The sequence below is a fragment of the Panthera leo genome, chromosome F3 (genome assembly GCF_018350215.1).
Source record: "Panthera leo isolate Ple1 chromosome F3, P.leo_Ple1_pat1.1, whole genome shotgun sequence".
Taxonomy (NCBI): Eukaryota; Metazoa; Chordata; class Mammalia; order Carnivora; family Felidae; genus Panthera; species Panthera leo.
The window spans coordinates 29,062,804-29,075,233 of NC_056696.1; the positions used below are offsets into that span (position 1 = coordinate 29,062,804).

General features: G+C 36.1%; 1 pseudogene; it reads left to right on the top strand.

Annotated features, from left to right (window-relative positions):
* The first annotated feature begins 11,260 nt into the window (after positions 1 to 11,260).
* LOC122211528 lies at positions 11,261 to 12,169 on the top strand (annotated as a pseudogene).
* The last annotated feature ends 261 nt before the right edge of the window (positions 12,170 to 12,430 follow it).

Genomic DNA, 12,430 nt, shown 5'->3' on the forward strand with positions numbered 1-12,430 from the left:
ACTGAGAGAGGAGAGAAAGCAAGAATTCGGTATAAGATGTGTTAAAATCAAAGCTTCTATAAACCAACCACATGAAGAGATCAAGTAGGTAGTTTAAAACATGAGCCAGAAGCTCAAAGGAAAAATCTAGGCTAAACATAGATGTGAGAATCAGCGGAATATAGATAGCATTTAAAGGCAAGAGTATCAATAAGATCATATATGGAGAAAGTATGCAAAGATGGAAGAGGTCTCACACAAGGAACAGAAATACTTAGTGAGGAAAAAAGGTGTCAGCAAAGTGAATGAGAGGGAGCAGTTGGTGAAGTAGGAGGAAAACCGGGAGAGTGGGGTATCTTGGAATGAGGGGTGTTTCAGAAAAGAGAGAGCTCCTTACAAAGCTCTTAGGAGACAAAGCATACAGCTGTATCTATTAGATTTGTATTTTTTCCCAGCAACTTGTCATATTAGTCTTATTGTTCAATCATGATTAGATTGCAAAGGCCTTGAGGGCAGAGATAATATCTAATATTATTTCTGTATTGTCCACAATGCTTACAGAGGGCTAACTCAGTAAATTCTTAGAGTCAGAGAATCACAGCAGTGACAGAAGTCTTAGAAGTTTCTCCATCCAATCTCTTCAACAAATAGGGAAACCCAGACGAAGAGTGGTGAAATAACTTGCTCATAGTCACCCTGCTAATTATTGGCTACTTATAAGTAGATCTGAAATTAAATCCATACTCAATCGATTCCCAGTCTAATTTATTTTTTACTACGTTATACAATAGATTTATTATTTTCAAACATAGACATGGAAAGAAGAGGAAATTTTTTTTCCTTCTTATAGGCAACCTCAGCATCCTATGCTAAGCCAGTTTTAGGTCTAAATTAGAAAGAATATAGAGAGAAATGAAATGTTGACAGTGAACATGTCTGTATTGAATCCACACAGATATGGCCACACATCTTTCCATATTACAAAATATGCATTACTCAATAACAATGATTGGGAGAAAAATAAAAGGGAGAGAGAAAGAGAGAGAGAGAAGTAGTCTTTGTTTCAATCAGAATATCTAGTAAATTAAACTACTTCCTTACCTATTTTATCACTTCCCACTCAACCTAACCCAGTTCAAGAAACTTCTAAAGTTAAGACTTTAGGGAGAGAACTTATTACCTTACCTGTATGTGGTTTCACACCTCCCTGCTACCAGTTGTTAAAGATACTGAAGATTAGATTCTTGACAAAGTAAATCAAGACCACTGTGCAACGCATGCCACACTAATAGTTTATGATATCAGCTCTTTATATATAACAGCATATTGTGTTTCACTGAGATTTTAATTCACTGATCTAAAATGATAAGCTATTTGAAAGCAAATACAGTATTTCTTGAAATCTTAATTTTTATGGGCCCCTAAACTTCCATCATGTAATCCAGTGCCATTTTCCCTCTAGATAGTAAATCAAATGGACAATTCATTGTAAATATTGAATAAATCCTTAATGAGTCACACAATAAATTCTTAGATGTTTTCCTAGTGAAATCTCTTCACAAAAAGTTAATGCCTTTATCTGATTGTCTTTTACCCAGAGTGTTCATATTCAGAAGAAATTATTGAAAAAAATGTGTTCCATGATTAAATATAGTGTTATTTGGACCATAAAATAGACTATAAAATCTATATTAGTTTTAAAATATTTTGTTAGTTAGAAATTAAATAACTTAAAATACTAAAGCATACCGTTCTTTGCTGCTGGAGACACAAAGGGGCTGACGGTTCTGGAGTAATTATTATGATCCCTTTAGTTAGACACATTTTAAAATTATGTAAACAGAACCAAGTAGAGAAATTAATCAAAGTGGATATTAACAATACATAAATGCAGAACATCATGAAGATATTTTTAAGAAATCTGTATTTTAATTTCTAGTTAAATTTATTCTACTTCTATATGTAAATACATCTTAAAAAAGCTTTCACTTAGTTATTTCTTGAATGACTTCTAGCTAACTCATAATTTTGATAGCTTTTCTAGTTGATTTTTTTTTGTCATCCTCAGAGAGTTCAAGAGCCTTCACAGAACTGTATTGGCACCTGTCTTTTAGCCACCAAAGACAAACTTTACAGACAAAGACAAACTTTGCCAATTCTAGTCCTTAGTTAAAAAGAAGTGTATTTATGGATAGTAAACTCTTTCGTAAAATGCCTCTCCATAGGAATAGTTATTAACATACTCCAGGATTCTAAGTAGTTACAGATGAATTGTTGCTTTTCTTCTTCACTGACTCCCTAAGAAGCTGAGCTGAAAATATTTCTTTAAATTGCTCTAGACTCTAGAGTAGCTGTGTATGATGATTTGACTACTATCCACTCACTCTGGGAAGAATGGTGACCTTCCTTGACCTTCCGGACTCCTAGTATTAGACATGTCATGTAACACAGGCTCTGGGACCTTCACTATATTGAGCTAGCTGCATCATTTATAACAAAGGCTAAACATGCAGCTATAACACTGGGCAGTGACATGAAAAGAGTAGCATCAATGTTATCTTCTCTTTCATCTCATAAACCTCTAGATCACCTACACAGAGAAAAGTGAACCATATTTGAATCTATTTTCTCCCAAATACATACAGATCCCTCCAATAACACAGAAACACAATAGCAAACAGCATAGATAATAATAGGAGACATTTAAATATGCCTTATGGTATATACAGATTCCTCATAAAAGCATGGTTTGTAAATAAATCTACTTAAAATGTTGTAAGCAGGTAGAGAATTAGAAGAAAGGTCAGAAAAAATTAAAATAGCTTGATTTGTTGAAAAGAGAATATTGCAGGTAAAATGATTTAAAATATTTTTCACTGTTGTAATATTGTTTAAATGGCATTTTAAACTGTACACATGATCATAACTACTAAAATACTTTTCAAAAACTAGCTATTTGACTGTGGAAAGTTGCTAATTGTTTTTTGTCATACAAGCAAAAACTAGGTAACTAATACCATTCTCCAAAGGATTACTCTGTAATAGTTTACAAAATCTCATTTGTAACATATTCTCAAATAGTTGAAAATGCTTATTACTAGGAATCCTTAATGGTAGAAAAATGATTGCTTATTAAGTGTTGTAAAGATTTAGTATAAAAGTAATCATAAAAATAATATAAAACTAAGCCAATAAGAATGCTTATTTTTTCTAAAGTTGGGTTTACCAACACACACATTTAAGATGATCGGTTTTCAGTAATATTAAGTTATATAAGCCTTTGATCTAGAAAATTATATCTACCTACCAGATAGATCTCTAATCTCAACACTGAAAATGGTAGTCTTATTGAGAAGTTATTTTTTTATGCAATCTTTTTAGTGAGAAAACTTTTTGAACAGGGGTTAGGTTTTCATAAATGCCCATAAAATGTGTTTGAAAAATTATTTACCTATTACAATTTACTGAACTTTTTGTATGTGTTTATACTTATTTATGAGAATAAAATAAAAGCATCGCTGGCATTAACAATTACCTTTACATACAACCTTTAGCCCTAAACAAGACATGTATAAAACGACATTCAAATACAGATTGAAATTAACATGGGTCACTCAATAATCTAAATGCATTAGCCTCATTGTCAATAATGCTATTTTAGGAACATATACAGTTTTGCTTTTATGTCAGAAAGTTGCTCCCCATTTTAACCCTGCAATGAATGTCTTTGCATGTAAGCAAAATTATCTCAAGAAGAAAAGTATGGAAACGATTGGCCGCAGAGGAACTGAGCCAGTGACCCTGTCTTCTGCTTGGTAAGATGAGAGTTGCTGAACATTGTCTAATGGGTGCCTGGAGTCCGGGTGTGTGGTTCTCAGAACAGCTACGTTTGCACAGATTTTGGCTACACTAAGCAGACAGTGAAGAAAATTACAGTGATAAACCAAGAAACAAAAATTATTCCTTGCCCATTACCTGATTATTTTAGATGAAAATGTTTCAAACCTAGATTACTCAGAATATTTTAAGTCTCTGCTTTACGTTGTATATTTAGTTACTGTAAGATCTCAAGCTGAGACTCTTTATCATGTCTTTCTATAAAAAAAGTACTTCTCAGTAAGGACCTCTGAATATTGGTATGTAAGCTACTCTCTGAGTCAGGTATACACTTAGTACCTACTTTCATCCAATAAGGGGTGCAGCATATTTTCTGGGTCAACCAGAAGTTGAATAGGCAATATTTCAAAGGCAAAGTAATTAGGACATTACAGTATTTTGATGTTTGACTATTTCACATACATGATGACCCAAAATGAACAATAGCTAAGAGAAAGTCTCTAAATAGCTGAAAATTTTTATCAAGGGCAACACGAAACTGTGCTTTGCTTGTTGTTCTTGTTGAAAGCATTCCTTAATGTTGATCTGTTTATTCTTTTAGAATGTTGTGGGGTGGGGGGAGAAACTCAAGCTGATTAATGTTTTTCTTTGAATTTGTTTTTTTGAGTCCCACAGTTCAGTATTTACTTACATGGGTGCCCTGCTGCTGTGAAATCGCTCATCTATGTTTGTCTAGGAACTGTTTGCAATAAAGCTAAACCCATATGTTTTGCAAGGCTTTTACTCCCTCTTGAAAAGAAACCTGAATTTCTCCTTTTCACTAGCATGGATGAGTATTCTAGAACTGTCTTCTATAAAGTCTCCACTCGAAGGAGGATTAGAAAAATGCATAATAACAACTAATCTAACATGCCTTTACAGTTTTTTTATGATCAGGTTCTAACTTCTCCGTGAGAAAAACACCTCAGTAACTTGGCTGCAGTAAAAAAAAATACATAGAGTTTAGACCATAAAACTGCAACTAGTCTCTTTTTTTCCCCCAGGGGAGGTTTAAATTTTATTTTTCCTAGTTGGGGTAAATATGAGGCAGGCACTTCTAATTTATTATTTATTTTTTTATCACCTTTCTTTTCTTTTTAAATTTTTATTGAAATTCTAGTTAGTTAACATACAGTGCAATATTGGTTTCAGGAGTAGATTCAACGATTCATCACTTACACACAACACCCAGTGCTCGTCATCCTTAATGACCATCACCCGTCTAGCCCATTCCCCACTCACCTCCCTCCATCAACCCTCAGTTTGCTGTCTCTTGTTAAGAGTCTCTTATGGTTTGTTTCCCTCTCTCTTTTTTCCCCTCTTCCCATATGTTCACCTATTTTGTTTCTTAAATTCCACATATGAGTGAAATCATGGGATTTGTCTTTCTCTGACTGACTTATTTCGCTTAGCATAATACACTCTAGCTCCATCCACGTTGTTGCAAATGGCAAGATTTCATTCTTTTTGATGGCTGGGTAATATTCCATTGTATGTATGTGTATATATATACACACCACATCTTCTCTATCCATTCATCACTCAATGGACATTTGGGCTCTCTCCATAGAGCCAGGCACTTAAAAAAAAGTTCTTTTAAAAGCCATGATCATAAGTTTGTGAAGTGGAGCCCAAACTACTGAATTTATTTGTGAAAAAGTCATAGTATATGGTCTTTTTAATCTTGCCAAAAGAAAGGAAAAACTACTGACTTACAAAAGTATAGTACATTTTAGGGACTTTTTTAGGACATAATCGCCCAAATGTAATCCTAAGGGAGTTAGCCTTCTAATAATAAGAAAGAAGTTTAGGGGGGCACCTAGGTGGCTCAGTTGGTTAAGTGTCCGACTTTAGCTTAGGTCATGATCCCACGGTTCATGGGTTCGAGCCCTGCATCGAGCTCTGTGCTGACATCTCAGAGCCTGGGGCCTTCTTCAGATTCTGTGTCTCCCTCTCTCTCTGTCCCTCCCCTGCTTGTGCTCTGTCTCTTTCTCTCTGTCTCAAAAATAAATAAACATAAAACAAAAAAACTTAAAAAAAAAAGAAAGAAGTTTAGGTTTTGCCAGTTGGAAATATTTGGAGATCAAATACTGATATACTTTCTAGACCCTTATAACTAATATTAGCTGCGGGTGGGAGGCACAAAGGCTAATGGCTTTAAGACTTTAGTTCTCTTTTCTGCCTTCTCAACTCATTAAAATATCTGATTTAAAAACAAGCTCTACTATAACTGGAAGCTTTTATCTCTTTCTCCCTCTCACCCATTTTGCCCATCTTCCCCCCTCCCTTTCCCTCTGACAACCATCAGTTTGTCATCTACATATGAGATAGATGGTGGCCACACTTGAGAGCATAGCATAATGCATAGACTTGTGGAATCACAAGTGTAGATTTACCTGAAACTAATGTAACACTGTGTGTCTACTATCGTCAAATTAAAAAATTAAAATAAGCTGTGTTTTTACTCATCATTTCCCACTCCAAGTTTGGATGATGGAAAGAGATCTCTTATTTTGTCCCGGTGTGCTCCCTGCCTTTTCACTACTTTTCTTTTCAAAAGAGATAAACATGTTCTTGTCATCCACAGCTGTTCCTCCAGATGTTCCTGAATCAGGACCAAAATCAGCTCATCTGTGCCTTAAATGTGGTCTTCTTGGGAAATCTCTATCTTCTCTAGGTGAGATGTCTCATAATTCCAGGGCACAGCAGGACGGAGACCTTTTCTTCTAAGAACATCTGCCTGCCAAGAGCAGTATGAAGCATCCTGACCAACTTGGCCATGGAAAAGGCAGGCCAAACATCTAGTGGCCCATCCACGGGAGGCGAGAACGTCTATCAGCTGGGAAATGGGCAGAATTAAACCACAGTGAAAGTTCCTGTTGTAGAGAAAATGCACTTCACTGTTGAATTCAGAGTTCATTTATTGAGGATGCAATGTGTGCTCTGTCATTGGCATTCACCATTTTATTTAAATCTTACTCGATGACATAGTGAATTTCATCACCATTTTATAAATTAGAAAATGACATTTAGGGAATATATGAATAAGGATTCTTTAGATGACATTGCCAGAAATCCAATGCCAGCTATTTTAAGTAAAAGAGAATTTAGTTGGCTCAAATAACTGGAAAACCTATGATGTTGCCTTCAGGCCTGGCTGAGTCCACAGGGTCGAAGGTTATCATCATTTTTCTGGCACTTCATCTTTGTGTCTCAGCTCTGTTTCCCTCTGAGTTGGCTTTATTTTCAGATAGGCTCTTTCCAGTGTATCAAAGATGAACACTGAAGTTCCAGGCTGACATTACCCCCACAGCTAGTAATTCCAACAGGGAGAAAGAGTGCCTTTTTTCCTGAAAACTCTAGAAAAAAAAGCCCTGAAGAAGGCTAATTGTTTTGGCTTGGATCACATCCTCATATCTGAACCAATCACTTGAACAATGTGCTCTGGCCAGGCCTGGGTCAGGTTGTCCACTTCTGTGGTGAGAGGATGTGGTCTGATCATATGAAGGTCCCCACAGAAGAGTTCAGTGACTATAACAAGTGGAAAAGGAAATCGTGTTTGGCGACAAACAAACGAACAAACTCTGTAGTTACCACATTCTTGTAAAGGGAAGTGAAAATCTTGCCCAAGACTACATTGCTGGGATTCATTGTCACCTGAACTGACTCCAAATCCCATTCCCTCCTACCCTAAAGAAGAAAGGGAGGAACAGACAGTCAAACTACCTAAGGAGAGAAGACTGAAGTTAGGTCCACCAAACATCTCCAAAATACTTTGGGAGTAAATTAAATGGTAGCCTCAGTTCTTTATGGGGTTTGGTGCACTCTACTATAGAAGTAGAGATCCCTAGGAAACTTGTGTCTCTGAATCATGGATTTCTAATTTAGGGTTTGCCCTCATAATTATAAAAATGTTTACTATTCAATTTAACCTGTAATTAAAACTTTCTAAAGTATATTTAAAGTGTTCTTACCATTTTTAAGAGAGCATTTATATAGAATGTAATGGCTCCAAGTCATCAACATAAACATTAGCTATTATGATGTACAACAATATAATTTACAACAATAGAGTCAGGAGACTCTAGAGTCTCTGGAGGGTAGTAGAAGTATTTACCCGTATCTCAAATTTAAGTTTTCCTATCAGCTCTTGTTATTTTTCTGTCACTTCCCTCATCTGTCAAGACAACCTAAAAAACAAAATAAAATGATAGTTTTACTAGGATAAAAGAGTGGTCATCTACCGCCACTAGCCTCCATCAATGAGCTCTGCTATTATGCTGTTTGATGCTTCAAAAGTATAGTGAACTTAGAAATCGGATAACTGGTCATACTCGAGAGGTGTAGATATGTTCAATCAGTGCTTCTGAGACTGGTCTTTTTGTAAATGAACTTCAAATACATTTATTACTGAAAATGATTTTTTTGTATGGCTGAAGTATTAAGAAATAATATTTCTATAAAAAATTTGGCCAGTAACTACATAGGCAATGCCTCAAATATTTAAAGAAAAATAAAGCATAGGCTTCTTAATATAAAGTAGGTGTCACAACATATTGAGGACATAAATAGAGACTGGGGTACCATGGCAGATCCGGATGTCCCTCTCACCTCCAGAGTGTAAAGGTGGTAGGAAATCTTTTTTTAATGCTTGGAATCTGAGGTTAGATTTGGGTTTGATTTAGAGATTGATCATCTTTTTGTTATGTATGCACAGACAAGTTCCTTATCCTCTCTGAGCTTCAATTTACTCACTTGTAAAACACAAATATAATAGCTTCTTTGGAGGGTACTCATGAAAATTAAATAAGATAGTATTTCGAAGCTCTTGTCAAAAGCACTTTTGAAAATGATGTCTACATTATTGTCGTTATTGTTGTTGTTACTGCTGCTCTGATCCAATAGAATCTAATCACGTGCCAGAGCTGGATTTCAGTAGCATAGCAATATAGGCAGAAGAGTACTGGAGGCTGAAAAACTGAGGTTTAGGGTTTTAGTCTCAAATATTCCTTAACTACTTTCTAACTCTGTTGGAAAAGAGATAAAGAATTGGAGAAATTTTTGTCTCCAAGATTTAAAAAGTAAAGTTTGTAAATGCTTACAATTTGTTTATACTTACTGTTCCATCTATTATTTTAGTGGGAAGGGGGTGAACAGGTGGTAAGAAGTTAGTACAGTAGAGTAGTATCTTATAAAGGAAGTAGGAGACCCTAAGTCAATGGGTGTCATGGAAGTCAACGCAAATAGCCTATCATTCCATATACCAGACCTGCTAGGGCTGTGCATAGAAGTCTAGCAGGCCTGGATTACAGATTCTAAGAGACTCCAACCCTTGGGCTCGATGGCTTTATATTGCATGATTAGGGAAGCATGGCTCCTCCCCTGGTTGTTCAAGGACCAAGATACAATAACAATATTAGTTGACAGAATCTTGGCTCCCACCCTATCTTGCCATCTTAAGCATTCACTGTTGAGGGTAACTCCAGTCTCTCCTGGCCATGATGGTCTGGGAAGAGAAAGCTGGTGTCCAAACTTGTAGTTGACTAGGACTGATTATCTTAAGCACTGATACAAAGCTAGTTTGAAGGGAGCTTCAAGGAAAATCTTTTTTTTTTTTTTTTTTTTTTTTTTTTTTTTTACTGTGAAACCAGCCTGTAAAGGATCAGTGTTGGGCAAGTTAATTCTTGCCTCTCAGCAGGTAAAGTCATAATTGTATATAATTAAAACTACCTTTGAAAAATCCCTTAAATTTACCCAAAGCACAGTATACATGGTTTATATATAGAATTCTGCACAGTAATTTTATGCACATTAAAAGAGAGAATCACTGGGGCCCCTGGGTGGCCTAGACAGTTAAGTGCTTGACTCTTGATTTTGGCTCAGGTCATGATCTCATGGTTGGTGGGATCGAGTCCCCCATGGGCTCATGTGTGCATGCTCTTCCTCTATTTCTCTCTCAAAATAAATAAACATTTAAAAATAAAAAAGAGAGAGAGAGAGAAAGAGAGAGAGAATCACTGAGGTAGGCTGAAGGGTGGAAAAAGGTTAAGTCTGTAGAGAAATACCCAGCATTCAAAGCATTTGGTTTTTAAAACAACACTGAAGGGTGCCAGGGTGGCTCAGTCAGTTAAGCATCTGACTGCGACTTTGGCTCAGGTCACAATCTCATGGTTCGTGGGTTTGAGCCCCACATCGGGCTCTGTGCTGCTTCAGATTCTGTATCTCCCTCTCTCTCTGCCCCTCCTCAGATCACGCTGTCTCTCTCTCTCTCAAAAATAAATAAACATTAAACAAATTTTAAAAAACACACTGAAATCACTGCATGAATGAGAGCCTGAGAGCTTACTCTATTCTCTTTTACTAGAAAATCTCTATAGCACTAATATTTATTAATAGGTTTGTTGTTGGAAGAATTGTATCAGTTCTTAAGTTAAATGAACTTTGTTCAGTTTTCACAGGTAACACTTGTTGGTGTAATAAAAACTACTGAATTATTTTTGTTTTCATATGACATTTGAGCTTTGCTTTGCTTTTGGTTTCTTGGCCAAGGGCTATTTTGTAGTCAAATAGAAAATGACATGTGAAATATTACAATGAAAGAAGAAAAATTATTAATAAGAAATGTATATTAAAGAGTCAAATACATCATTTTTCCTTTATCACCTTATTAGAAGAAAACTACTATGGACCAAGAAAATTCCTATCCATTGTCTGATTTAATTCTTATAATAATTCTATGATATTCATCCTAGATGAGAAAACTCGGACTTTAAGAGATGAAGTCATTTACCTTGGTCCGTGCATCTTGGGAAAAATACCAGAAATAAATCACTGCTCTTTTGAATCTAAAGCTTTATGTCCTTCTCTTGCCTCTGTATATCTTAAAAAACTATCTGAGAGGCGCCTAGGTCGCTCAGTCGGTTGAATGCCCGACTTTGGCTTAAGTCATGATCTCAGGCCCCGCATCAGGCTCTGCGCTGACAGTTCAAAGGCTAGAGCCTGCTTAGGATTCTGTGTTTCCCTCTTTCTCTGTCCCTCCCCCACTAACATTCTGTCTCTCTGTCTGTCTCTCTCTCTCCAAATAAATAAATATTAAAATTTTTTTAAATCTGACATTTAGTCATCAAGTTAAACCTTAAGTACAATACAAAAATTTACTTGCTTCTTCATACACACTTGCTAAAAATAGGCATGAAATCAGCCTCTCAAACATTTATCTAATGGTTCTATTTATGCATGCCCATATATCAGCATTACCTGGTTCCAGATGTTATTAGAAATATTGTGGCATTACATTGTTCTGGATATTATTGTAAATATCAGTTTGCAGTTCATCTGACTAGATTTACTCATATGCTTCGGGAATGACAATTATTTCAATCTAACTTGGTTTACCGGGATTCGGATGATCTCACATATTGTCACCTACTACTCAGGTAAGAAAGAGCCCTTTGGCTATATAGGAATAGTTTAAGCAATAATATCTATTGGCTTCTTAGGTTTCATTGTATGAGCTCACCACATGTTCACTGTAGGAGTGGACGTTGACAGACGAGCATACTTCACATCAGCCACTATAATTATTGCTATTCCTACTGGAGTAAAGTATTCAGCTGACCCGCTACCCTTCACGGAGGAAATATTAAATGGTCTCCTGCTATATTATGAGCCCTGGGCTTTATTTTCCTATTTGCCGTAGGGGGCCTAACGGGCATTGTACTAGCAGCTCCTCATTAGATATTGTTCTTCACGATACATATTATGTAGTAGCCCACTTCCACTAGGTATTGTCAATAGGAGCAGTATTCGCTATTATAGGAGGTGTTGTTCACTGATTCCCCCTGTTTTCAGGGTATACCCTCGGCAACACCTGGGCAAAAATCCACCTCACGATTTTGTTCATAGGTGTCAACATAACATTTTTCCCTCAACATTTCCTAGGATTGTCTGGAATACCTCGATGTTATTCCGATTACCCAGATGCATACACAACTTGAAATGCAATGTCCTCAATAGGTTCTTTTTCAGCTCATTAACAGCAGTAATGTTAATAATCTTCATAGTCTGAGAAGCCTTCGCATCTAAACGAGAAGTAGCAATAGTAGAATTAACTACAACTAATCTCGAATGATTGCATGGATGTCCTCCTCCATATCACACATTTGAGGAGCCACCTTATGTGCCCTTAAAAGAAGAAAGGAAGGAATCGAACCCTTTTAAGCTGGTTCCAAGCCAATACCATAGCCACTATGTCTTTCTCAATAAAGAGGTATTAGTAAAAAAATTACATAACTTGGTCAAAGTTAAATTATAGGTTTAAATCCTTTGTATCCCTATGGCATATCAACTAGGTTTTCAAGATGCTACATCCCCTATTATAGAAGAACTTCCTCACTTTCATGACCATACATTAATAATTGCATTCCTAATCAGCTCCTTAGTTCTCTATTTCACTAATACTGACAACTAGGCTTACACATATAAGCACAATAGATGCTCAAGAAGTAGAAACTATCTGAACTATTCTGCCAGCCATCATTTTAATTCTTATTGCCCTACCTTCTCTACATATCCT